This window comes from Myxine glutinosa, chromosome 1 (genome assembly GCF_964187855.1).
Source record: "Myxine glutinosa chromosome 1, kmMyxGlut1.1, whole genome shotgun sequence".
NCBI lineage: Eukaryota > Metazoa > Chordata > Myxini > Myxiniformes > Myxinidae > Myxine > Myxine glutinosa.
This window is the reverse complement of record NC_136261.1, coordinates 408,137,039-408,160,028: the sequence shown is the minus strand read 5'-3', so window position 1 is coordinate 408,160,028 and position 22,990 is coordinate 408,137,039. Positions and strand designations below refer to the sequence as shown.

The following is a 22,990-nucleotide window of genomic DNA, read 5'->3' as shown; positions in this document are numbered from 1 at the left end:
CACTAAGTGCCATTCTACTTTGTTCTCTTTTGCCAAGTGTCGCTCCATGAGTGATGTTTCATTACTTGGCAAAATCGAAGATTTTTCAAGTATTTTGGTTGGTTGCGTTCGTTATTCTGTCTGTGTTTGTCACTCGCCTACAGGTCACAATTCGAAACCGATCGTCATGAAACTTCAATAAGTTGTAGAGGTTGTCAAGATTGACAAGACTATTGATTTTGAGGTCAAATGTGAAAGGTCATCTGGAGGTCAAATTTCTAAAATCGCCCTTTTTCGTCCGATTGACTTGAAGATTGAACATCATTTGCATATTGAGTCACTAAATTGGAAAACCAACTATTTTTGAGGTCAAAGGTCAAAGGGCAACTCAAGGTCAAACTTCCAAAATCATCAATTTTCATCTGAAAAATCATCACTTTTCATCCTATTGACCCAAGCTTTGATCCAAATCGTCAATTTTAATCTGGACGAAATGGACAATTTGATGGATCAATGGCAACCTTTTTTGATGGGGGGGGGGGGTTGAATTTTGCAGGTATCATGCTCTGCATGACGTCTTCTTGTTTTTTTTTGTTTGTTTGGCCGAGCAATATCTCAGCCATCCTTTCAGCTAGAAAGCTATAGTTTCGGCACAATAGTGAGCACGTACTTTGTCAAAAACGGTATTTTTTCTGTTTTGATTAATCAATGAATTGGTTAATTATTTCTTTATTATCGATTTATGAGGTACTTTTGTTTTTTGGGATACAAGATCGAGGCTCGTATAAGAGCTAACATTAATCAAAAAAAAAAAGCCAGACACATAAAACATATAATAAAGGGAGCGGGAGGCAAGATGGGGAGAGAAGGGGAAGCACACAAGTACAACAGTAGAGAACAGGGACATCGGGAGATCTGTGGGAGAGAGAGAGCTTTGGGAAGCCATGCGTGGATGTATAAACACATGGGCACTGCTAAGACTTCCAGGAAAGAAGTCAGTATTTCAAAAAAGTGGATCTGGGGTGAATTAGCTCGGGTAGAAAATATCAAGGTTTTGGATGGGGGAAGATAAGAGATGGTGGTGAACAGCTATTTTAAAGACCTGGAGGGAGGAGTGGGATTGAAGAGAGTGAGGGAGTTTGTTCCAGAGGCGGGAGAAAAGAGGAATGGAGGAGTGAAGGTGAGCAGAGAGTCTTGATTTTGGCAGTTTCACCAGAAGAGGGTTGCAGGCAGATCTTGTGCGACCTGTAGGAATATTTGGGGGATAGAGCCCAGATAGAGTTGGGGGAGCAAGGCCGGAGAGGAGTCGGTAGAAGACAGAAAGACCACCAACCTGCCTGCGGTGAGTGAGTGAAAGGCACTCGGCGTTAGCTTCATCGCGGGAGATTCCAATGATTCTGAAAGCTTTGGTTTCAACAGCGTGAAGACGAACTAGGTGTGAGGCAGGAGCACCAGCCCAGAGGGGAGAGCAGTATTCCATAGAGCTGCGAATGAAAGCCTTGTATGTGGTGAGGAGCTCAGGTGTGCCAAGGAAGGACTTTGCAATGCGGAGGATGCCCAGACGGCGACTGGCTTTGGAGGCCAGCTTGGAAATGTGGTTTTCCCAGGAAAGATCATGGCAGATAGTGAGACCCAAAAGATTGAGTGACAGAACATCTGGGAGAGGATTGTTCAGAAAGTGGGTGGGAGGGTTTTCCAGTCGGTCCTTTCGGAGAGACATTGTAAGAGTGTGAGATTTGTCAGGATTGAAAGACATGTTCCACTTGTTTGACCAGTCTGATTTTGTCCAGGTCTGCAGAGAGTGAGGAGGCTGCAGACTGCCGATCTGAGGGTTGGGATATGGAGCGGCAGAGAGTGGTCATCTGCAAAGAGATAGAGAGGATTTTCCAGAGAGTCGGAGAGATCATTGATGAAGACCAAAAAAAAAGGACAGGGCCCAGAACACTACCTTGGAGAAGTCCAGCCTGAACAGGAAGGGGGGGATGAGAGAAACCCATTCAGATCCACACCTTGACTACGACCAGAGAGGAAGTCCGCAAGCCATGCGTGAGATTTCCATGGATACCATCGGAGGAGAGTTTGGTGAGCGGAGCGGGGTGCCAGACCGTATCGAAGGCACGTGATATATTGAGGGAGACAGCTCTGATTTCCTGTTTGACATTGACGATCTCCATCCATTGTTGAGACAGCAGAAGCAGCATTTCCAGAGTAGAGTGACCTGGTCTGAATCCAAATTGATGATGCAAGATCAAGCCATTGGAGAAGAGGAAGGATTTGATATCCGAACCAATGATGGATTCAATGACCTCGCTGATTTATTGGGAGCAGGCTGAATGGTCTGTAGTTGCAAGGATGTAGTTGCAAGGTTTCTCATCTGGGCAATATCTCAGGCACCTTTTGATTTCGAAAGGTGATATTTCGACACGACAATGCCTAAGTGATTTGGCTGTAAAGGATATTTTTAAATTATCGATTAATCAATTAATCACTTTTTTCGATTATATAATTAATTTTCAAAAAGTTACAGCTTCGGATGAACCACTAGTGGTCTATTCGCCAATTGATTATTAAATTAATTATTTTACGATTATTATTTATTTATTTTAATTACACAATTAATCAATTATTGTACACCACTCCCTCCCAAATAAGGACATGTTGTTTATTTATTTGGCATGGGGGTGGTGTAGTATGAATGTATCTGTCCTTGTTAATTTAATCAAAATCGATCAAAGGTTAAACGTTAATTCCATACTTGATCTTAAAGGTCAAAATCTAAAAGCAGTTAAGGTTGATCTCCCATAATCAGAACACTGTCACACATGTAGAACCTGGCTCGTGTGAGTTTGTACATCTTGGCTCGATGATAGATACCTGCTGTGTGACATTTACACGGCAGACATGTTCAGCAGAGTGAATATCAGGTAAAGAACATCAAGCCGTACGAAAGGCGTTAACCCACGTGGGAGCTCCTCCACCTGTTCCGTGAGATATTCCTGCCATCCGTCGATGTAGAGCGTTGCCTGGCAACCGATACACACAGTACGGTGGCGATTGTTGGTTTTTTTTTTTTTCGGGATGCGCGGCATTCCCAGACGGAATGACGTGCCAGGCAAGCCAAGGGCGGGTTCCGAGCCGAGCCGTGCCCCTCGACGCCCACAGCTGGCGAGCTTGGTGCACGATCCAGCGGATCATGATGACGGGGCCGTGCGAAGCACTTTCCTTGAGGATCCCGATGATGGAGGTGAGCGAAGCACAGGTAGTCGTTACACCAGGAGACAAGCGTCTCGTAGAACCCAAGTCGACGTTGGGGGTTGGAGTTCGGGTGTGGCCTGGAAAGTCTGGTCGTCCAGGGAAAACGAGGATCTCTGGACCTCATCGCAAGATGGACGAGGTTACCTGCTACCTGTGATGAATTTGACAATTATCCGTGGAAAATGACAGGTAATAGGCGTATGAAGGTGAGAAAGAGGGGAGAAGTGTGCATGTGGCGTACATGATTACATAACTCTCCTCTACAACTATTGTCGAGCAAGTGTCGATTAATTCTTCCCTCTGTTCATCCCCACTACCTTTGATGTTGTCCACCTGTTGTCTGCAGCTTGTGTGTATCTGGTAACGACGTTACGCGCACGGCGTTCATTTTAAACGTTTCAATTGCGACGTATACCAGGTAACCGAGCGAGTGTCGGGATAATTAGCTTGCTGCTATTGGATTGTTGATTAGAAACCCAGCAGGTTCACTAATGACCTTGAGGGAGGGGTAATCCACTAATCTGCGTGCTGCGCGCGCGCTCTCTGCAGTGCACCCTTTGAAAAGGCCGTGCACTCCTCGAATAGGTCGAGCACCCTTCCAATAGGTCGAGCACCTATAAAATGCCCGTGCACCCCTCGAATTGGCCGTGCACCCCTTGAATAGACGGTACTCCCTCAAATATGTCGAGCACCCTTCCAATAGGCCATGCACCCCTCAAATGTGCAGTGCACCCCTCGAATGCACAGTGCACCCTTCGAATGGACAGTGCACCCCTCGAATGCACAGTGCACCCCTCGAATGGACAGTGCACCCCTCGAATGGACAGTGCACCCCTCGAATGGACAGTGCACCCCTCGAATGGACAATGCACCCCTCGAATGGACAGTGCACCCATCGAATGGACAGTGCACCCCTCGAATGGACAGTGCACCCCACGAATGGTCCGCGCACCCCACGAATGGACCGTGCACCCTTCGAATAGGCCGTGCACTCTTCGAATAGTTCGAGCACCCTTGCAATAGGCAATGCACTCCTCAAATGGGCCGTGCAGCCCTCAAATGGGCAGTGCACCCCTTGATTAGACGGTACTCCCCTCAAATATGTCGAGCACCTTTCCAATAGGCAATGCACCCCTCAAATGCGCCACGCACCACTCGAAAGGACAGTGCACCGCTCAAATGGACAGTGCACTCCTCGAATGCACAGCGCACCCCTCGAAAGGGCCGTGCACCCTTCAAATAGGCCATGCACTCTTTGAATAGGCCGTGCACTCTTCAAATAGGTCGAGCACCCCTTCCAATAAGCTATGCACTCCTCAAATGGGCCGTGCACCCCTCAAATGGACAGTGCACCCCTCAAATGGACAGTGCATCACTTGAATAGATGGTACTCCCCTCAAATATGTCGAGCACCCTTCCAATAGGCCATGCACCCCTCAAATGCACCACGCACCCCTCGAATGGACAGTGCGCCCTCAAATGGACAGCGCACCCCTCAAATGGACAGTGCACCCCTCAAATGAACAGTGCACCCCTCAAATGGACAGTGCACCCCTCGAATGCACAGTGCACCCCTCGAATAGGCCGTGCACTCTTCGAATAGGCCGTGCACTCTTCGAATAGGCCGTGCACTCTTCGAATAGGTCGAGCACCCTTCCAATAGGCTTTGCACTCCTCGAATGGGCCGTGCTCCCCTCAAATGGACAGTGCACCCCTCGAATGGACAGTGCACCCCTCGAATGGACAGTGCACCCCTCGAATGGACAGTGCACCCCTCAAATGGACAGTGCACTCCTCGAATGGACAGTGCACCCCTCGAATGGACAATGCATCACTCGAATGGACAGTGCACCCCTCGAATGGACAGTGCACCCCTCGAATGCACAGTGCACAGCTCAAATGGACCGCGAACCCCTCAAATGGACTGCGCACCCCTCGAATGGGCCGTGCACCCTTTGTATAGGCCGTGCACTCCTCAAATAGGTCGAGCACTCCTCGAATAGGTCGAGCACCCCTAAAATGCATGTGCACCCCTCGAATGGACAGTGCACCCCTCAAAGCTCAAATGGACAGTGCACACCTCAAAATGGCCGTGCACCTCTCAAATTGGCCGTGCACCCCTGAAATTGGCCGTGCACCCCTCGAATTGGCCGTGCACCCCTCGAATTGGCCGTGCACCCCTCGAATTGGCCGTGCACCCCTCGAATTGGCCGTGCACCCCTCGAATGGGCCGTGCACCCCTCAAATGGGCCGTGCACCCCTTGAATGGGCCGTGCACCCCTCGAATAAATGGTACTCCCCTCACATATGTCGAGCACCCTTACAATAGGCCATGCACCCCTCAAATGCGCCGCACACCCCTCGAATGGACAGTGCACCCCTCGAATGGACAGTGCACCCCTCGAATGGACAGTGCACCCCTCGAATGGACAGTGCACCCCTCAAATGGACAGTGCATCCCTCGAATGGACCGCGCACCCCTCGAATGGGCAGTGCACCCCTCGAATGGACAATGCACCCCTCAAATGCACTGCGCACCCCTCGAATGGACAATGCATCACTCAAATGCACAGTGCACAACTCGAATGGACCGCGCACCCCTGGAATGGACAATGCATCACTCAAATGCACAGTGCACCCCTCGAATAGACAGTGCACCCTTCGAATGAACAGTGCACCCCTGAAATAGGCAGTGCACTCCTCAAATGGACAGTGCACCCCTCAAATGGACAGTGCACCCCTCAAATGGACAGTGCACCCCTCAAATGGACAGTGCACCCCTCAAATGCACAGTGCACCCCTCAAATGCACAGTGCACTCCTCGAATGGACAGTGCACCCCTCGAATGGCCAATGCATCACTCAAGTGGACATTGGACAACTCGAATGGACCGCATACTCCTCAAATGGACCGTGCACTCCTCGAATGGGCGGTGCACCCTTTGAATAGGCCGTCCGTGCACCCTTTGAATAGGCCGTGCACTCCTCAAATAGGTCGAGCACCCTTCCAATAAGCCATGCACACCTCGAATGGGCCGTGCACCCCTCGAATGTTCCGTGCACCCCTCAAATGGACAGTACACCCCTCGAATGGACAATGTAACCCTCAAATGGACAGTCCACACTTTGAATAGGCCTAGCACTTTTCGAATCGGTCGAGCAACCTTCCAATAGGTCGACACCCTTCCAATAGGTCGAGCACCCTTCCAATAGGGATCGAGCACCCTTCCAATATGTCGTGCACCCCCAAAATCCACCGTGCACCCATCGAATGGGCCATGCAACCCTCAAATGGGCCATGCACCACTTGAATGGGTCGTGCACCCCGAATGGACAGTGCACATTATCAATTTGGCCGTGCACCCCTCGAATTGGCGGTGCACCCCTCAAATTGGCCGTGCACCCTTTGAATGGGCCATGTACCCCTCAAATGGGCCGTGCACCCCTCGAATGGGCCATGCACCCCTCAAATAGGCCATGCTCCCCTTGAATAGACGGTACTCCCCTCAAATATGTCGAGCACCCTTCCAATAGATGAAAGTGTACCCCTCAAATGCACGGCGCACACCTCAAATGGACAGTGCACCACTCGAATGCACAGTGCACCCCTCGAATGCACAGTGCACCCCTCGAATGCACAGTGCACCCCTCGAATGCACAGTGCACCCCTCGAATGCACAGTGCACCCCTCGAATGCACAGTGCACCCCTCGAATGCACAGTGCACCCCTCGAATGCACAGTGCACCCCTCGAATGCACAGTGCACCCCGCGAATGCACAGTGCACCCCTCGAATGGACAGTGCATCCCTCGAATGGACCACGCAAAACTCGAATGGACCGTGCACTCCTCGAATGGACCGTGCACCCCTCGGCTGGGCCGTGCACCCCTCAAATGCACAGTGCACTCCTCAAATGAGCCATGCACCCCTCAACTGGGCCGTGCACCCCTCAAATGGGCCGTGCACCCCTCAAATGGGCCGTGCACCCCTCGAATGGGCTGTGTACCCTTCGGATAGGCCGTGTACCCCTTGACTCGGCCATACCCTCCTCAAATAGGTCGAGCACCCTTCCAATAGGCCATGCACCCCTCAACCCTCAAATGGGCCATGCACCCTTTCAATGGGCTGTACACCCTTCAGATAGGCAGTGCACCCCTCAAATAGGCCACACATACATATATATATATATATATATATATATTATATATATATATATATACATACATATATACTAGCAAAGGTACCCTTCATTGACAGGGGTTCATTGATGTCTGATGTGAAATGAACAATTTCCTTTGGAGTGTGTATTGATAGAAACAGGAAGTCAGTGTAAATATCGAGTGAGCAAAATGTCGCAATAGGTGCAGCTGGTAACCTCGACAATCTTGTTCCATTCTTTCAGCTAAGATTTTCAATCCATACTTGTTGTACCTCAGAAGTACTGCTCGGGGGTGAAGGTGATATTATGAATGCTCAGCTGTAAAACGGTTTGGGCATGTTTTGGGCCTACAGCCTGATGGAAGATCACCAAAGTTTTTTCCATACCAACCGATCACCTCCAGACACCTATTCCTCTCCACATCGTTTCTTCAGCTCTGACCTCCCCCGTCTCTCTCTATATTCACCATAGCTTTGCTTTCAGCAATTTCCCACAGCATTTCATTCTCGTTTCTCATTCGATGATCCATAGATCCGTAGTTTCAGTTTCACGTTTCAACATCAGTTTCACTTTAAAGATATCAGTTTAGAATCATCATCACAACTTGTGATGCGACGCTAATAGTGCACAGAATAGGTCGTCAAAACCGATTTTGGGAGGGAATGTTTTCAAATTTTCTAAGGGGTCTAAAGTGTTTTAGGGTCATAAAGGGAACTAATGTGTTTAAAGAATCGAGCATCTTAAAAGTGCCAAATGGGGTCAAAAGGTGTCTCAGGCCAAAAGAGCAAAAGGGGACAAAAGTGTCCACATGGTCTTAAAAAGTCAATAAGTCTCAAAAGGGTCAAAGAAGGTGTATATGCCTCAAAAGGGTCGAAATGGGTATGAAAGTGTCGAAAGGGTGCAAAGATCTAAGGGGTGTAAAAGGTATAAAGGGTCTAGAGGGGTCTAAAGGCATGTAAGGGGTGTAAAGGGTCAAAGGGGTATAATTCAAAACATGTAATTCTAAAAAGCTCACCACCATGCAATTCAAAACACCTCACCACCACGTAATTCAAAACACCTCACCACCACGTAATTCAAAACACCTCACCACCACGTAATTCAAAACACCTCACCACCATGTAATTCAAAACACCTCACCACCATGTAATTCAAAACACCTCACCACCATGTAATTCAAAACACCTCACCACCATGTAATTCAAAACACCTCACCACCACGTAATTCAAAACACCTCACCACCATGTAATTCAAAACACCTCACCACCATGTAATTCAAAACACCTCACCACCATGTAATTCAAAATACCTCACCCCCAAGTAATTCAAAACACCTCACCACCAAGTAATTCAAAACACCTCACCACCACGTAATTCAAAACACCTCACCACCACCACGTTGCTATTTTGTCATTGTTTACACCAATCATAACACAAACAATTATTTTGCACAAATGTATTTGTAATATCTGTGATATTACATTTATAAACAATTGAAGTTGAAGTTTTAAGTTGAAAACATGCACCCAAAACAGGAGCGAGCCCTTTGGCAAAGCGAGCGATTTTTTTTTTCATAGCGTCATATCGTTCATAGCGTCATATCGTTCATAGCGTCATATCGTTCATAGCGTCATAGCGTTCATAGCGTCATAGCGATTTTTTTTTCATAGCGTCATAGCGTCCATAGCATTCATAGCGTCATAGCGTCCATAGCGTTCATAGCGTCATATCGTTCATAGCGTCGTAGCGTTCATAGCGTCATCACGTGATCGCTCTGAGCGAATCAGCGCCCACCTGCTCTGAATCCGTTGATTCCGTGCGCTGAAATGCGCTGAGGTAAATATGTATAAAAAATATGGATCGTCAAATATTTTGAGTTCGGCCATGTTCGTCCTACGCTCAATGGCCATGTCTATGTCAAATATCAAGCACGGAAGCCTCTCCGTTTAGGAGTCTATCGGTAACATTACACACACACACACACTGTGTTCTATATATATATATATATATATTGTTGTGAATATGAGAATGTGTTTTTTTTTTATTTTGTGGTGGTGGTAAAATGTTGTAAAAGGTTGTTGTAAAAGGTTGTGGTAGAATATCACCCCTCCTCCCTCCGTTGTGGTTGTATAAAGGTCAAAGGGCGTTCCCGTAGTTAGTCCATAGAAAAACATACATGTAGGTCACGATATATCTTTTCTTTTGATAGTTATCTCTTATTCTGTGTTTTAGGATAAGGCTGTGTCTCCCATTAATTAAAAGTACTCCATTGCACCAGTGAAAGAGAATAGACCCCCTTTCCTTCCCATCCCCAAAAGCCTCGATTGCCCATATTACCTCCCCTCCGATCCAATTGCCGCCATTGGCCACGAGGCAGGGTTGGGGAAGAAAGGCGTGTCTCCACCTCGTCATAGAGGGGGAGGAGTGAACCAGCCCCGCTCGACCAACCATGAGCCAGGGGTTTGGCTACAGAGGGCGGAGGAAGAGCGGTGGGGGAGGTTCGCAAAGGTTGAGGGGCGGGGGCCTATATAACCCAAGGCAGGGGTGTGGCAACGAGAGATGAGTTGGTCTGAGTCGGTTGCCAGAGGAGGGTCAGTGGTTGCGGTGGTGAGGAGTGAGAGAAAAGAAGAAAGAGTGAGGGTTTGGACCAGACAGGCAGACGGGAGATGAGCCTTTACCGAGAGACGAGAGGGAGTCCAAGGAGTTGAGTCCAACCAAGAAGTCCAGAGTTGAACTGCAGCTCGAGCCACCGCAACTGCAGTTGCTGCAGCTGGAGCCACCGAAACAGCAGCCACAGCAGCGTGAGGCCTGGACGGCAGTTTGGAGCACGGCCGCGGAGGAGCGGCGGCTGCCCAACGAGTCAATCGTGCTGAAGGACCAGTGGACCTCCCTATCCCGCCAGCCATCCATCTCCCGCCAGTCCTATCATCAATTCCCCGCGTGAGTCAGTGTTCTGTTTGTGCTGTCCTGGGTTAGTTAAGTCTGTAGATAAGCTAAATTTGCACTGTGTCATCTGCGTCTTGTACTTGTAAATAAACTGAATTGCTTTTTTTGTTGCTTGTGTGTAAATAGTAAATAAATTCAGTAGTAATATTTCAAACCTTTTGTCTTTCGTCTTGGCCTTCTTTTTCCTCTTTGCATTCGTCGCCTTTGTCTTTTCCCCATTGGGCAGCTACGGTGCGATACGGCCAAAGTCTGGGTGAATCGGGTGAGTTTGTTAGGTCGCGGTCTTACACCACCGCTCGGTCTATAACATCTAACCGCGATCTATAACAATTGGTAGTCAGGAGTGGGATTCGAACCTGGGACTAAATTTATTTAGCCCAAATTTTGGACACCAATTGTGTTAGTACTATAACAATTGGTGTCGAGGAGTGAGATCGGACCCGGAGCGCGTTTACGCGCTCGAAATTATAAAGCCGAAATTTGTTTGTTGTATAAAAATCCGAATTTTGAAATCGCGCCATGGCTGTTCAAGGCGACGGGATGCCGGTGGGAGAGATAGACGGGGTAGAATCGACCCAGGACCTCGGGGAAATGTATGTGGAAGAAAGGGAGGAGGAAAATGGCAATGTGGTTGCGGGAATATCAGGCGCGCAAAATGGCGCGCTCGCTCACGTGGTTGAAGGGTCCCAAAATAGCGGCGCCGCGGAGGGCGAGCCTGCGGTGGCGGCTGGGGACGCTGGGCAAACCGGGTTTGACCTCAGATTATTCTTGACCCAACTGAATGCAAAAATGGATAGGATGGAGGGCCAAATGGGGGTAATGAGGGACGAAGCAAGGGGTACCGTTGAGGGGTTAGACAATAATTTTAAGGGGTTAGACAATAATTTTAAGGGGTTAGACAATAATTTTAAGGAGTTAGACAAGAAATTTGAGGGGTTAGACAATGGGATAGAAGGGGTGAAACATGGGTTAACGGGGGTGGAAAATAGAATGGCTGCCCAGGAGAATCAGTTAGAGGGGGTGAAAAATGGGTTAATGGGGTTAGAAAATAGGATGGAGGACAAATTGCGGGAAATAGGGGAACAATCCGCCCGGGAAATCGAACAGATGGGGAACCAGATGGAGGAAATACGACGAGGGGTGAGTGAGGAGGTCTCGGGGCTGCGCGAGGAGGTAAAGCGAGGCGAAAAGCGTATAGAGAAAGAGGTGAGAAATAATACGGCAAAGTTACAGGGGGGAATAGAAGATCTGACGGAGGAGGTGGAGCAGCTGACAGAGGGACAAACTAAGTTAGTGGAGCAGGTTCAAAAGAACACTGCGGTACTAGGAGGGTTAAAGGCGACACAAAAAGAAATTAAAAACGAATTAATAGCGACGCAGAGGCAATGTCAGATGGTACGGGAGGAACTGACAATGAGGGTGGAAGAGGTGACAGAAGCAATGGAGACGAAGGACCGGGAGGTAAGGACGCACGTAGAAACGGTCACGGTAGCCTTAGAGGACGAACTTGAGGAGACGCACCGGGAAATAAAAGAGGTTAAACAAAAATTAGAGGAAGTGGGAGAAGAGGTGAGTGAAATTAAGAAGGGACGGACAGAAACTAAGAGAGAAATCCGGGAGGAGGTGATGGAATGTGTACAAGGTCTGTGTTCAAATCATGATGCGGTGCTCACTAACCAAATAAAAAGTTTGCAGGTGGCAGAGAAGGTGCGACGAGGTACGGAGGTGAGTGGCAATGTACATGATGTGAGGGGAGATTCAGTCGGCTTGGGGATTGGTTTGGATCCGGGTGTTCGTGAAAGGCCGTTGGTGAGGTGTGTGACAGGACAGGTGTGCGAAAAAAGGGGTGTGCGAGAATGTCCGACCATGGGGTGTGTGAGGAAAAAGTGCACGCCGAGGAGTGAGTGTGCCGTCAAGAGTGAATTGGTCGGAGCGCGTGTGCGAGGGAGCACAGGGAAGCGCGGTGTGGTGAGTGTTACGGAGGAAGTAACGAAAAAGTGTGCGCGGGAGGACGCGCGAGAAAGGTGTGTAACGGACGGGTGCATGGGGAAAGCGCATGCTGTCAAGAGTAAGGGAGAATGCATGCCTGTGGTGAGTGTTACGGAGGAAGTAACGAAGAAGTGTGCGCGGGAGGATGCGCGAGAAAGGTGTGTAACGGACGGGTGCATGGGGAAAGCGCATGCTGTCAAGAGTAAGGGTGAGTGCGCGACTGAGGGTGGAGGTGAGAGTAGTGAGAGTGAAACGGAGCGTGAGCTGGTTGTGACAGGTGGGCGAGGATGTACACCTGGGATGGAAGGATGCACACCTGGAATGGTAGAGCGTGTGTGGGAAGGCACATTTGAGTTGGTAGTGAGGCACGTGGTTGGGTGTGCGGGTGAGAGCACACCTGTGATCGTCACAAAGGAGGTGACCGAGAAAGGGGCGCGAAGCGGTGTATTGGTGAGGTGTGCGAGCAACGAATGTGTGCCAAAGTGTTCGGTGGTCAGGTGTGTGACCAAGTCGGTGAGCGGAGTGAGTGTACCGAGGTGTGAAAGAAAAGGTACGAGGAGAATGGGAACGGCTGCATGTATGAGCAAGAAAGAGGTAGCGTATGCATGTAAGCCTGCAGGTGAAGCGTCGACGGTAACCGGGTTAAAGGTTAGGTCGACTTTTAGCCGGATCGGGCCCTCGGTGCGTGCCGGGCTTCGCGTGCCGCGAGAACCAGCGGAGATCCGAGCCACGGCGGGTTCGAAAGGACCGCCGTGCGCGATCCACGCTGGGCCTCGCGTGGAGCGGCCGCGTCCGGGCTCCACAAGGCGGAGCGGGCAGCTCGATAGGAAGGGTCGTCATGGCGACCACTTTCTATTGAGACGTGCCGGCAGGTCGAGATCGGGACATTGGATGGCTCCACGCCGAAGTGGTGCATGGGATCTCGGCCCGGGTAAGCCTCCGTCCCTGCCCCGAATGCGGGACGTATCCAGCCGCTGGCACAAAACGACCCGCGTTCATTGCTCGGCTGTACGAAGCCGGGCTGTAGATGTGAATTGGCGCACCGAGAGGATGTAATAAGTAGACGGGTGATGTGAATTGGCGCACCGAGAGGATGTAATAAGTAGACGGGTGATGGTGATAGTGATAGTGATTTAAAACGAAATTTAGAAAAGTGAATGGAATTGGCAGTAAATGGAAAATTTTTGAATTGTTGGATTTGGACGAGCGAAATTGGTAGTGAGAGACCCCCGATGTGGTGGGATGGCAAATCCACCATCCCTCACAGAGGGGGGCAAAGGAGCAATAGCTTATGGGGTGTATGGCAGTGAAAACTAGCCCGGGTGGGTTAGGATATTGTGTGTAGGGATCTAGAAGATGACATTAGGTGACGTTAAGATTAGTTAGTGACTGATACCTGTAGTGGGGACGCAGGTAGATTAGTATGGATGATAATGACGTGGGAGCGCAATAGTTTAAAGGGACGACTGGGAAGCGCAAGTTTCAGAGGGGAGTAGTTAGCTGAGATGATGCCGTGTGTGTGAGGATTGGACAGGTGAGAATGGAACAGGTGTGATTGCACAGGTGTGCAACTGAACAGGTGTGTGGAGCAGTGTATGAGGGAGTAGTGGTGATTGCGTGTTGTGTTGACCAAATGGTCCAGGAAGAAAGGAGGGTGCAGGTGGCACCAGGTATGATTGCACAGGTGTGCAACGACAGGTGAATGAAGAACAGGTGTATGTGGCTGTGTGGAATAAATGGTAGTGTGGAATATCTGGAGTAGTGGAATGGATGGTAGTGGAGTGAGAATGGTGGAAATTGTGGAGTGGAGTGGATGGTGCGAAGGTGTGAATGGGGGAAGAGTGGACCCCCATCACGGATACCCGGGGCGGGTAGTGTAAGTGTTAGGTAGAGGGTACAGGTAAATTGTGGTTGGATATTGGCATCTGTGGTGCGGTTGGAAGAATGATGTTTGGATGGGTGCATTAGTGTTGTGGAAATGGCTGGGCGTGTAGCCTGTTAGTGTGTGTAGTTGGTTTGGGCACTCCACCACTGTGAGGATGTCGGCCAGGTGAGGCCGCAGGTGGGCTCTGGGAGCCGGTAGTAGTTGTTGTGAATGGGGCCCGAGGATCCGGAGGACGGACCCGGGTAGCCCAGTGCCAGAGGGCACCATGGGGTGACAGAGCCAGGAGAGGGGCTGCCCCCAGTTAGATAGGTTAGGGTGAGGAGCTAGGTAAGCTCGGGTGGCAACTACAGTGGTGGAGGTGTGCAGGTGGGTAGACCTGTTGGGAGAGCTACACGTCGCAGCCCAGAAATTGTGCGAGGGCACCGGGAGATGAATCGGGGGAGTGAGACCCCAAATTGAGAAGCACCACAGTTTGGTCAATGGGAAGTTGGTTTTTAGAACCCATAGTGTAAGTGGCCAATGGATTGGCAGGGAAAGACCCCGGGTAGTGTAAAGTGTGTTAATGTCATTTAGAGGATAGTTAGGATGAAGGATCTCCTCGCACCATCTGCATCCACTCACCTGAGGTGACAGGTACTCCACACCATGCCATGGTTTAATTATTTTTATGATGCAAATGTTTGGATTGTGAGACGCATCATGACGTGGGTGTGACATTGTGCTTTGATGTTCCATCTCTGCCTCCTTATGAGGATTGATGATGACTTGATGATGGCAAATTTTTGAAGTAGAGGGATTGTGGAGACGAATTTGGTATAGGGGAAATATGGGGAAGACGTGACAGTAGTGACGAATTGGTAATGTGTAGGTTTTGTACATATGGGGTAAGGGCAAGGGTGGGCTAGGTGACAGGGGGGTGACGTATGGTAGGGACGAGCTTTCTCACTTTGCCCTCCGTACGCATTTCGCCTTGCATTGCCTTTTTGATGTGTACCCTTGAGACCTTACCCCTCGCTCATCTGTCTTGTCCCCCCTTTTGTCTCCCACATGAGGACCTGAGCGCCGTTGGGCGCCGAGGGGAGCGTGCGTGGGTCGGCCATTGTGCGCCCGAAATTCCCAGAACCAGCTGTCTGCATCGATGCACCACATTATGGACCACATGTCAGTGGCCGAGCACCACTTATGGACCCCATGGGTTGGGGCATGGCCCCTCTGCTGGAACCGGCCATGAGGGCCCGAAATCTTGCTGGCGGACCTTGGCCACAGGGCACCGATGCCCCACAGGTGAACCACACTAGTCGGCCCTGTGGGCCATAAATAAACGAAAATAAAAAGGACACCTTGGGCACACTTTATTACAAATAGGCCGCCAGTAAGCAAAGCAAAATGGAAATGACAACAACTGGAAGAAATAATAATAACCAGCAGAGGGAGCCGAAGAGCAAGAGACACCTGCAGGGTTGGGTTTGTTGGTTTTATTTTATTCATTGAACAATGGTGACTGCACCGATTGGTGCTTGGGTGTGTATTGGTGCGTTTTTGGGTGCTTTAATGGTGCATTGATGCAGAGCAGACTGTCCTCCCCCCAGAAAGAACAATTACAGGTCCTGGGTTAGTTTTGTAAATAAAAATAGCGTCAATTGTAAATAATGCTTCCCACCGTCAGTGTGTAGTTTGAAGACCATTCCGCAATTCGGTTAACTGTGGGCGTAAGTCTGTTAGGCAGGGTGCAATGGAGCAGCGGGACACATTTATTTATGTTTTAAAACTGTCGCACTCAGGGTCAGGCTAAAAGTAGAGGGAACTACACCTACATGCCACACTAAGGTAAAAGTAATAGGCCCGGGACGTGCCTAAGGGGAGGAGGGTGCAGTGTTGTGAATATGAGAATGTGTTTTTTTTTTATTTTGTGGTGGTGGTAAAATGTTGTAAAAGGTTGTTGTAAAAGGTTGTGGTAGAATATCACCCCTCCTCCCTCCGTTGTGGTTGTATAAAGGTCAAAGGGCGTTCCCGTAGTTAGTCCATAGAAAAACATACATGTAGGTCACGATATATCTTTTCTTTTGATAGTTATCTCTTATTCTGTGTTTTAGGATAAGGCTGTGTCTCCCATTAATTAAAAGTACTCCATTGCACCAGTGAAAGAGAATAGACCCCCTTTCCTTCCCATCCCCAAAAGCCTCGATTGCCCATATTACCTCCCCTCCGATCCAATTGCCGCCATTGGCCACGAGGCAGGGTTGGGGAAGAAAGGCGTGTCTCCACCTCGTCATAGAGGGGGAGGAGTGAACCAGCCCCGCTCGACCAACCATGAGCCAGGGGTTTGGCTACAGAGGGCGGAGGAAGAGCGGTGGGGGAGGTTCGCAAAGGTTGAGGGGCGGGGGCCTATATAACCCAAGGCAGGGGTGTGGCAACGAGAGATGAGTTGGTCTGAGTCGGTTGCCAGAGGAGGGTCAGTGGTTGCGGTGGTGAGGAGTGAGAGAAAAGAAGAAAGAGTGAGGGTTTGGACCAGACAGGCAGACGGGAGATGAGCCTTTACCGAGAGACGAGAGGGAGTCCAAGGAGTTGAGTCCAACCAAGAAGTCCAGAGTTGAACTGCAGCTCGAGCCACCGCAACTGCAGTTGCTGCAGCTGGAGCCACCGAAACAGCAGCCACAGCAGCGTGAGGCCTGGACGGCAGTTTGGAGCACGGCCGCGGAGGAGCGGCGGCTGCCCAACGAGTCAATCGTGCTGAAGGACCAGTGGACCTCCCTATCCCGCCAGCCATCCATCTCCCGCCAGTCCTATCATCAATTCCCCGCGTGAGTCAGTGTTCTGTTTGTGCTGTCCTGGGTTAGTTAAGTCTGTAGATAAGCTAAATTTGCACTGTGTCATCTGCGTCTTGTACTTGTAAATAAACTGAATTGCTTTTTTTGTTGCTTGTGTGTAAATAGTAAATAAATTCAGTAGTAATATTTCAAACCTTTTGTCTTTCGTCTTGGCCTTCTTTTTCCTCTTTGCATTCGTCGCCTTTGTCTTTTCCCCATTGGGCAGCTACGGTGCGATACGGCCAAAGTCTGGGTGAATCGGGTGAGTTTGTTAGGTCGCGGTCTTACACCACCGCTCGGTCTATAACATCTAACCGCGATCTATAACAATATATATATATATATATATATATATATATATATATATATATATATATATATATATATATATATATATATATACATACATATATATATAATATATATATATACACACGCCCACACACACATATATATATATATACACACACACACACACACACACACACACACACACACACACACACACACACACACACACACACACACGTACACACACACACATGTACACCGACACACATGCAAACACATACACACACATACAGACTTGGCATTTAATATGGAATATATATTTTTTCTTGACTTGGGTTTACTTTCTGAACTCAGTATATCAATCTGGTGAGTTTCTTTTACCCTTCGGTGATGTCTTTGTTGAAAGAACCATGTCACTGATTGTCTTTCGCATCAAGAAGTCAATAACAGGATTATATCACAGGTGGCGTGACAAAATGTAAGGACAGGTACATTTGACGATTGGCTTCACAATCGGGCATACAAGGGTTGTTGCGTTCTGTATTAGTGGAAAACAACTGCTGCACGTCTACAAAAGTTATTGCCGCTTCCTCTGGAGATGGTCCGTCAACTCGACAATGCTGTTTGTCATGGAGTGGTGGCTTTACGAAATTACGGCATGAAACAGCGTGCTATTGCTCGGCAGTATGGCATCACTCAAGGTCAGGTGTCAAAAATCCTGAAACGAAATGCTCAGAGGGGTGTCCCTACTCCAATACCGAGGCCAGAACGTCCCCGCAGAACCACAAGGAGAGATGATCGCCAGCTGCACCTTTAATGTGATCGCTTTTTCTTTTCCGTTAAGATATATTACTTTTCCGTTTGATGACAGTCGTCACAAAAACGTCAACAATGATGCCGACATATATTTCTTCGTTCTTATTTCATTCGACATTATTATCCGGAAGTAAAGGTTCACGTGTTCATTTCACGTGTGAAAAAACAAACTCCATTTCACGTGTGCATGGACGTGTCATTCACATTTGTAAAATATATAAATTAACAGACGGGAAATTGCTGAGAGATATTTCTTCGTTTTTATTTTATTAGTTACGAGCAGAAGTACCCGGCGTTGCCAGGCAGGGGAGGGAGGGGCACATACACTTTAAACATGTATATACATGTGGGATGTGGGATATATACATGTGCCGTGGGACATGTGTAGGTGTACGTGTGTGTGTGTGTATACGTGTGTGTGTGTGTGTGTGTGTGTGTGTGTGTATACTGCATATGTGCATATATACAGACTTGGCATTTAATATGGAATATTTTTTTTGTGGGGGTGAACTTACTTTTCAAGATGACTTAGAACCAAAAGTTCATTGGAATTATGTTGAAATTATCCTAGATTTTGTTAATGTGACCTTTAAAAGAAACAAAAACCACATTTGACATTTCGAAGCAAATAAATTGATCCTTGAACGTGATGTAAACTGATATCGAACTCAATTCATGGACAGTACTGTGTTAAACTTCTGTACGTTTTCCAGAAGTATCTCTTTATTTTGCACATTAGGCAAAAATTTTTTTAACAAAAACAAAAGTTAAATTACGACTGGGATTACGGACAGTAAAATTACAGTTCAGTACTTCGTGTAACCCCCACGAGCATTCAGGAGAGCACGTACACATTGAGGCATGCTGTTCACGAGATTTGCCAAAGTTTGGACAGGAATCGCTTGCCATGCAGTGACAATATCCTGCTGCAATTCACGCACAGAGGTCGGCTGCTGGTCCAAGTGGTCGATTTGACGCGTTAATTCTGCCCACAAGTTCTCTATCGGATTCATATCCGGGGACATGGCAGGCCACTCCATATGCTCTACACCATGGTCAGCAAGAAAGTGTTGGATCATGCGAGCACGATGAGGCCATGCATTGTCATCTTGGAAGATAAAGTTTCCATCGAAAGGCTGCACGAGCAAATGGAAGCAATGTTTCTTCCAGAATGGCCCTGTACTTGAACTGGTTCAGGTTTCCATTCAGAACAACCAGGTCAGTTTTTCCCCCTGCATGAAAAGCAGCCCAAACGGTCACCCCACCACCTCCAGCTTGGACTCTTGGCACTATACAATCTTCGTTGTGGGCTTCATGCACTTGTCTGCACACTCGGACGCGGCCATCTTGACGATAGACCAGAAATATAGACTTGTCACTGAAGGTCACGTGATTCCAGTGTCCTGGCTGCCATTGACGGTGCTTTCTGGCCCACTGCAATCGGCGCTGGCTGTGTTGTCTGGTCAGGCGTGGCTTTCTCAGGGGACGCCTGGCACGATAGCCTGCTTGAACCAGTCGTTGGTTGACTAGCCTTCTGGATACAGGCACATTTGTCAGTTGCTGCCACTCAGCCCTAAGCCGATTAGCTGACTTGGTATGGCCATTGCAGACTAACCGGTGCAGCTGGCGATCATCTCTCCTTGTGGTTCTGCGTGGACGTCCTGGCCTCGGTATTGGAGTAGGGACACCCCTCTGAGCATTTCGTTTAAGGATCTTTGACACCTGACCTTGAGTGATGCCATACTGCTGAGCAATAGCACGCTGTTTCATGCCAGAATTTCGTAAAGCCACCACTCCATGACAAACAGCATTGTCAATTTGACGGACCATATCTCCAGACGGAGCGGCAATAACTTTTGTAGACGTGCAGCAGTTGTTTTCCACTAATACAGAACGCAACAACCCTTATATACCCGATTGTGAAGCCAATCGTCAAATGTACCTGTCCTTACATTTTGTCACGCCACCTGTGATATAATCCTGTTATTGACTTCTTGCTGCGAAAGACAATCAGTGACATGGTTCTTTCAACAAAGACATCACCGAAGGGTAAAAGAAACTCACCAGATTGATATACTGAGTTCAGAAAGTAAACCCAAGTCAAGAAAAAAAAAATATTCCATATTAAATGACAAGTCTGTGTGTATATATATATACTGTATATATATATATATATATATATATATATATATATATATATATATATATATATATATATATATACATATATATATATATATACATATATATATATATATACATATATATATATATATATATATATATATATATATATATATATATATATATATATATACATATATATAATTATATATATGTATATACATATAATTATATATATATATATATATATATATGTATATATGTATATATGTATATATATATATATATATATATATATATATATAATATAGATATATATAGATATATATATACATACATTGGCCATGTATAACTGATTTGATTTCCTCGTCATGTACCCCATCTTCCCTCGTCGTCCCACCTTGCGCAGGTCTCAGAAACCATTGAGTCTCCATCCCCTCAACCACAACAAAAAGAACGACTGGATATAACTCTTACCCAAGGTAAGACGAAATTTTGTGATCAAACATTTATCGTAGTTGTGTGTTCCTCACATATCCCTTGTGTGATCCAACATGGATAGTAGTTGCGTGTTCCTCACATATCCCTTGTGTGATCCAACATGGATCATAGTTGCGTGTTCCTCACATCTCCCTTGTTTGATCCAACATGGATCGTAGTTGTGTGTTCCTCACATATCCCTTCTTTGATCCTACATTGGTCGTAGTTGCGTGTTCCTCACATATCGCTTGCGTGATCCAACATGGATCGTAGTTGTGTGTTCCTCACATATCCCTTGCTTGATCCAACATTGGTCGCAGTTGCGTGTTCCTCACAGCTCCCTTGTGTGATCCAACATTGATCGTAGTTGTGTGTTCCTCACAAATCAAATCCCTCGTGTGATCCAACATTTGTCGTAGTTGTGTGTTCCTCACAAATCAAATCCCTTGTGTGATCCAACATTGATCGTAGTTGTGTGTCCCTCCCAAATCAAATCCCTTGTGTGATCCGACATTGATCGTAGTTGTGTGTTCCTCACAAATCAAATCCCTTGTGTGATCCAACATTGATCGTAGTTGTGTGTTCCTCACAAATCAAATCCCTCGTGTGATCCGACATTTGTCGTAGTTGTGTGTTTCTCATATATCCGTCATGTGATACAACATGGATCGTAGTTGTGTGTTCCTCATATATCCATCATGTGATACAACATGGATCGTAGTTGTGTGTTCCTCATATATCCGTCATGTGATACAACATGGATCGTAGTTGTGTGTTTCTCATATATCCGTCATGTGATACAACATTGATCGTAGTTGTGTGTTCCTCACAAATCAAATCCCTCGTGTGATCCGACATTTGTCGTAGTTGTGTGTTTCTCATATATCCGTCATGTGATACAACATGGATCGTAGTTGTGTGTTCCTCATATATCCGTCATGTGATACAACATGGATCGTAGTTGTGTGTTCCTCATATATCCGTCATGTGATACAACATGGATCGTAGTTGTGTGTTTCTCATATATCCGTCATGTGATACAACATGGATCGTAGTTGTGTGTTCCTCATATATCCATCATGTGATACAACATTGATCGTCGTTGTGTGTTCCTCACATATCCCTTCTTTGATCCGACATTGGTCGTAGTTGCGTGTTCCTCACATCTCCCTTGTTTGATCCAACATTGGTCGTAGTTGTGTGTTCCTCACATATCGCTTGCGTGATCCAACATGGATCGTAGTTGTGTGTTCCTCACATATCCCTTGCTTGATCCAACATTGGTCGCAGTTGCGTGTTCCTCACAGCTCCCTTGTGTGATCCAACATTGATCGTAGTTGTGTGTTCCTCACAAATCAAATCCCTCGTGTGATCCAACATTGATCGTAGTTGTGTGTCCCTCACAAATCAAATCCCTTGTGTGATCCGACATTGATCGTAGTTGTGTGTTCCTCACAAATCAAATCCCTTGTGTGATCCACCATTGATCGTAGTTGTGTGTTCCTCACAAATCAAATCCCTCGTGTGATCCGACATTTGTCGTAGTTGTGTGTTTCTCATATATCCGTCATGTGATACAACATGGATCGTAGTTGTGTGTTCCTCATATATCCGTCATGTGATACAACATGGATCGTAGTTGTGTGTTCCTCATATATCCGTCATGTGATACAACATGGATCGTAGTTGTGTGTTTCTCATATATCCGTCATGTGATACAACATTGATCGTAGTTGTGTGTTCCTCACAAATCAAATCCCTCGTGTGATCCGACATTTGTCGTAGTTGTGTGTTTCTCATATATCCGTCATGTGATACAACATGGATCGTAGTTGTGTGTTCCTCATATATCCGTCATGTGATACAACATGGATCGTAGTTGTGTGTTCCTCATATATCCGTCATGTGATACAACATGGATCGTAGTTGTGTGTTTCTCATATATCCGTCATGTGATACAACATGGATCGTAGTTGTGTGTTCCTCATATATCCGTCATGTGATACAACATTGATCGTCGTTGTGTGTTCCTCACATATCCCTTCTTTGATCCGACATTGGTCGTAGTTGCGTGTTCCTCACATCTCCCTTGTTTGATCCAACATTGGTCGTAGTTGTGTGTTCCTCACATATCGCTTGCGTGATCCAACATGGATCGTAGTTGTGTGTTCCTCACATATCCCTTGCTTGATCCAACATTGGTCGCAGTTGCGTGTTCCTCACAGCTCCCTTGTGTGATCCAACATTGATCGTAGTTGT

General features: G+C 47.4%; 1 long non-coding RNA gene across 1 annotated transcript in view; it reads left to right on the top strand.

The window, feature by feature from the left end:
* The window catches only part of LOC137417531 (uncharacterized), a 131,534-nt gene that overhangs the window by 88,327 nt on the left and 20,217 nt on the right, over positions 1–22,990 (top strand). The window contains exon 2 of the long non-coding RNA XR_013621912.1: positions 20,661–20,733. This is a non-coding gene — a long non-coding RNA (uncharacterized LOC137417531). The remainder of the gene's footprint in view (positions 1–20,660; positions 20,734–22,990) is intronic.